Here is a 6000-nt window from a genome sequence, read left to right as displayed (position 1 = left end):
ATGATGTCACAGATAGATAAATCTAAATACAGTAAAATTTCTAAGATTTATAAATGAAAATAATTAAATAAAACAGCAACTGGACTTTACACCTAAATGAACACCTGTGAATTCTAAATTATATACCTGTAAAAACTATGTAAAATGAACACAAAATCAAGAAACTAACCTAAATGCAACATGAAAATACATAAAATATGAAAATAAATCGAAAACCAACAGGGGGCATAATTCATTTTGATATTAGCCATTACAAGGAGAGATCTGATCCATTCATTCAGATGGATCTCTTCCTTTGTGTAGCATCATCATGAATAAGCAAGATTTAACATTTTATTGTATATATACATATTTTTTTTACTCTTTTTTTTTACATTAAAATTGTCTTTATAAAGAGAATATCAATGAAGTTGGACGAAACAGATAACAAAAATAACAAAAGAGATGATGGAATCTATTGGCTTACCTTGGATTCACACTTGCACCGATGGAAAAGGTTGTACTGAAAGTTGTCTTGTTTGGTGGAGGCTTCAATGGAGAAGCTTTGGAGAGGCAGCAGCAGTTTGGTTGCCTTAAAGGTGGAAGAGACGCTGTTGGGACTTGATTGATGGTAGCACCAATGGTGAGGAGCTGCTACAAGGAGGGTGGTTGGGCGTCCAAGGAGGTGGTTGCTGCTGGAGGTGGTTGGGCATCCAAGGAGATGGCTGAAGAGAAGTTGATGGCTGCCAGAGAGAGAGAGAGAGATCTACGTGAATGCCTCTCTCTTCTATTTGTTTTTTTTAACTTAGGGCTAAATAATCTTTTCCTAAGTTTTTAATGGAAATAAGCTTTTTTTGAGAGGGAAAAAGGGAGTTTCCGTGAAATGGGTTTGGAGAATAGGGAAAGGAAGGAAGGAAGGGAAGGGAAGAAGGAAAGAAAAGGGAAGAAAAAGAAAAGGAAAGAATGGAAGAAGAAGAAGAAAGAAAAGGGATAAGGAAAAAGGAAAGAAGGAAGAAGGAAGAGGGAAAGGAAGGGAAGAAAGAAAAGGAAAGAAGAAGTAGAGGAAGAAAGGAAAGAGAGGGGCTAGGGGGGTCGACCCCCTTGTGGGTCCCACCTTAGGTAAAATAAATAAATAATAAAAAAAGAAAATAAAGAAAATGTAATAAAAAAAAATTTTATATATAAATTAAAAAGGCAAATGCAAATGGATGGGCCATCTCAGAGCGGGTCCAAATTCCAATTTTGAAATTCATTTTGACGATTAGAGGGTTAAAATAGTCTTTTTAGAAAGTTTTCGAACGAAATGAGCTATTTTTGGCAGTTTTTGAAACGAGCTCAGAATTTGAAGTTCAATACCCCATTGTGAAGCAAATCCAGTGTAGAATTTAAAATTTTGAGTTTGAAAGAAATCTAGATTATTTTTCTTGGGAAAATATTTTCAAGTTTAGAATCCTGGGGGTAAAAATATCAATTTTGAAAACCTAGAGTTTGAAATTGACTTCTGAAAACTTTAAAAACTCAATCTGGATTGAAATTTATAAAACTGGAGTTATGGATCTCGAAAATGAAATGAAATGAAATGTGATGAAATGTTATGAAATGATGTGAAATGATGAGAAATGACATGAAATGCTATGCAAAATACTAACCCTGAATGAAAAAATTTGGAGATTAGACCCCGATTGGCAGTTGTACTAGTTTAAAAAGTGTTAAAATTGATAAAATTTGCAAAATGAATGAGAAAAATTTGGGGTGTTTACAGTACGATCAAAGTTATTCCAAGCTTCCGCATCAACAGGATGTATGATCTTATCTTCATCATGTCGGACTTTATTTGCATATCATCTCATGTGTTTAGCTGTCCTCGAAGATATATACAGTCATTGCAATCTAGGGATAAGAGAGAAGTTGCGGAGTGACTTGTATGACGCTTCTTTTGACCTCGTGCTAGCATTGCCCCTTGCCTTTGGCTTGAACTGAGGATGTCCACATGACATACATGATCTGCTATTTTATTGATCTTTGAAATACAACATGCAATGATTTGGACAAGCATCTATTTTTTGATACCCCATACCTAGAGCGTTGACCATAACCTTCGCACGGTAGAAATTTTATGACAATTTTTCATCTTTGGGTAACATACTCTTCACAATAGAGCATAGACAACCAAAATATGATTGACTCAAATTATACTCTGACTTCAAATTTAGTAGTTGAAGAACTGCAGACAAGATAGTATGACTCTCGCAACCATTCTACAGTGGCTCATCAACATCTCTAAGTAAATCATGAAATCTAATAGCTGCATCATTTGTTTCTTCTTTCTCTACCCCAGTTGGTACATCACTAGAACCCATAGCAGAACTAGGTTCTCATCCTACAGCATTAAATATCAAATCTACATATGGATTATTATGCACCACATCCACCCGTGCGTTAAAATTGTTCCAAAATTCTTCACCATGAAGCATCCAATTCTGATAACCACTGTCAAAACCCTTCCTGTATAGGTGATGTCTAACGCCATAAGGTTCTACAAATCGATTATTCTTACACATCGTGTAAGGGCACCTGATCCGACCGTTGGGATCCACTATATTGACACTTGCCATTGCAAATTTAATAAAATTGTCAACATCATCCATATATTCAAGCGACACCTCATTATCAACTATCCTACGATACATCCATTCACGGTTTGCAGCCATTTTGTCCTATAATGTTACGGATATTATCTTCACCAGTTAAAAGAGAATCATAATAATGCTATGATGAAGAAAATATCTAATTTATCTAATAATTCTTGTTTGGTGATTATTGGTGAGCAATTTTTTTTTATTTCAGTTAATGCATAAATTTTCTTCCCCTCTTTACCACAAACATGCTTAACATAAAATACAGTTTCATGAACTATTATGCACGCATTGATAATTCAATATTTTTGTGCGTAACACCATTACATCATATTTACACACATGACAAGGATATTTAGAAAGATGAAATCACATTCACAAACATGATACATTCATTTTAAGCATGTTTTCATGATACAATTTCACATGAAATGCATAATCAAATCGAAAATAACTTTATTCAAGCATGAATAGTCATGTCAAATATTGCAATACATTCAAATCATTCATATTACAACAATGTCAAACATGTACCTACAACAAATACACTTCAATATCCTGCTAATTACAACCATGACTAGCATGGTCTCCGAACTACAAAAATAAGAGCACTTCTATTCTTATACATTCAAATCATACTCAGCATGATCTCCAAACTTCAGCAAAACAGTACTAGATATCCACAACTAAGTGAGTGTGTGAGCAGAAAAGTGTTGCATCCAAGAAAGTAAATAACATGTGATACGCTTGCACCACTTACTCACCATGGGTATTCACCCGATTTACATGCTTTTGCATTTGCATTTTTCTTGTTTCTTTTCGCATGGCATTTTAAGCCGTATGTGATGCTTAGCATTAAGCATCACGTATTTTGCTTTGCTACGCATCTGTAATGACAAAGACTGTCGGCCAAAGACAAAGGCACCGGCAGAGGGCTTCGCCCCGCCCTGCTCGATGAAAGGGGAACACGACAGGGGGTAGAGCCCCCTCCCCCTGTTGGCAGAAGAACCACTCAGGTAGGGGCTTCGCCCTCCCTGCCCGACGAGAAAAGAGAACAGCAGGGAGGCAGATCCCTTGTCGACCGTAGAAACAAAGTGGATAGGGGGCGGAGGGGCTCCACCCTCTACCGACCAAATGAAAACAAAGAAGGAATGGGGGATAGGCTAAACCCCTCCCTCGTAACCCAAGCAACTGAGAGGGGGTCTCGACCCCTCCCTTACGAATAAGGACAAATGGGAGGGGGCTGAGCCCCTCCCTCAAAACCCAAGAAAAGAAAGAGAAGGATAGGCCCCTACCGGTCGACAGGCCCATGCCAGTCGATAAGCCCATGCTGGTCGACAGAAAAGAAAGAGAAGGAGAAGAAGAAGTAGAAGAAAAAGACACGAAAGAAAGAGAAAGGGGGTGAGAGATTACCTAAAAAGGGGTCGGCGAGAGGGAGAGCACCGACGTCAGGCGACAGGCAACAAGCAAGGTGAGTGAGGGTTTGATGACAGGCGAGGCAACGTGCAGGCGACAGGCGAGGTGAGTGGAGAAGGAGAGGAAGGAGATCTCTGGTGTGTAGACAGTGGTGGTCACGACGGCGATACAGCTTCAGATGATCGACAAATGGGGAAGGAGGGAGGACGTTACTCCGATGAGGCCGTAGACAGGGAAAGGCAAAAGCGAAGAGGGAGGAGGTGGCACTGCAGACAGGGCTCTCGGCGGTGGCACACGACGATGAGAGAGATGGAGTGAGAGAAGAAGGAGGAGGTGAAGGAGAGAACTCGGGTAGTGGGCGGTGGCTACGTGCGAGAGATGAAATAGAAAGGGAAAGAAAGGGGCTCACATTAGGGTTTTACGGGGAAACATAGCGACAACAATATTTCATCTCAAAATCCATCATAAATTAGCGATGGCGTAGTGGCAGAAAAATTTTGTCGCTCATCTGTCGTGAAGTTGCTACAGAGTTTGAGACAAAATATTTCTGTCGCTAATTAACGACAGATTTTGAGACAGAAATTTTGTATCGCTAATTCTGCAACTACTTCAAATTTTAGGGATGACTAGTTTTCTCTAGCTAATCCATCACAAATTTGTGATGGATTATTTGCGTCACTAATTAACATTTTTCTTGTAGTGAAGCCAAAGACATGTCGTTTAGAAGATGCAAGATAAGAATGATTCTCGTTGGCTTTAAAAGGTAGGGGCCTTCCCATTTTTGTACTTTTGAGAAGCTTCGCCTCTAATAAAGCTCATACATGCTAGGAATTACATCCAAATACAATTTTAAGACCCAAGTGGTCCATAAAAAGACAAGAAGCATTGCAACCAAATAGGATTTCGATGAAAGATGTAATTGTGCCAGGCATGTTGTTGAAAATTGGTGTGTGGGAGGAGACTTTAACTGCCTTCTACATACAATTAAATCTAATAAAGAACAACAATATACTTCAAGTATGAGGAACTTTGCAATTTTTTTTAAAAAATGGAACATGGTTGATTTGCATATATCAGGCGGGATGTTTACCTGGTCGAGTAAGAGGAACCCTTGCTTAAGGAAGCACAACATGTTCATTGTCAAGTTGGAATGGTGGGAGAGCCTAGATGATGGAAGAGCAACAATAGGGACCATTACCATATCTGACCACACCCCAATTTTGCTCGAATGGGAGATCAGATGGCTTAACAATCACAAGTTTAAACTGTATTCATGGTGTCTAAGGGACTATCAACTTGTCAAAAATTTATGGCATTGGTGGGTGAAACCCCAAGTGGCCCCATAGGTGGACCTTAGATTTGTGAAACAAATGGATCTGGTTAGGCGACACCTCATTGTATTGTCTAAGAATGAAGGGGCAGTGCGCTTTCAACAAATTACATCATGGGAAGAGGAGCTCAAAGCATTGCAAACAGATATGGTAGTTAAAGAGCTTGGACTTGCCGAGGAAGAGGAAAGACAAGCTAGGGAAACAATTTCAATTAATAATATTTCTGAATGAAGAACAAGGCATGAAACAAAATGGAAACAAAGGTCCAAGGTTCACTTGTTAAAAAGCAGAGACAAAAATACTAAATTCTTTTATTTGTATACTTCCTCACAAAGGTGAAAAAAATTTCATCTATCCATGTCAATAAGAAGGTGCACATACGAGAGTAGGAAAATCATTAGGCAAGACAATGTTTTTTAAGGAAAGGTTCAAATCCTCAATATTTCCACTTTCCTTTGACATGAGGCTGATTTGTGTTCTTTTGATGGGAGAGCACATGCCTTATTAGATGGTTGGTTTACAGCGGGCAAGATTAAGCAAGCAATTTGGGAACTACCGAGTAGTAAAGCACCAGGGGTAAATGGGTTCTCGATTAAGTTCTATAAAGCGACTTGGTCAGCATGTAGTAGTCTTTGATG

Source organism: Nuphar pumila, chromosome 9 (assembly GCF_984573655.1).
Source record: "Nuphar pumila chromosome 9, dmNupPumi1.hap1.1, whole genome shotgun sequence".
In the NCBI taxonomy this organism is placed as follows: Eukaryota; Viridiplantae; Streptophyta; class Magnoliopsida; order Nymphaeales; family Nymphaeaceae; genus Nuphar; species Nuphar pumila.
This window is presented reverse-complemented; position numbering follows the sequence as displayed.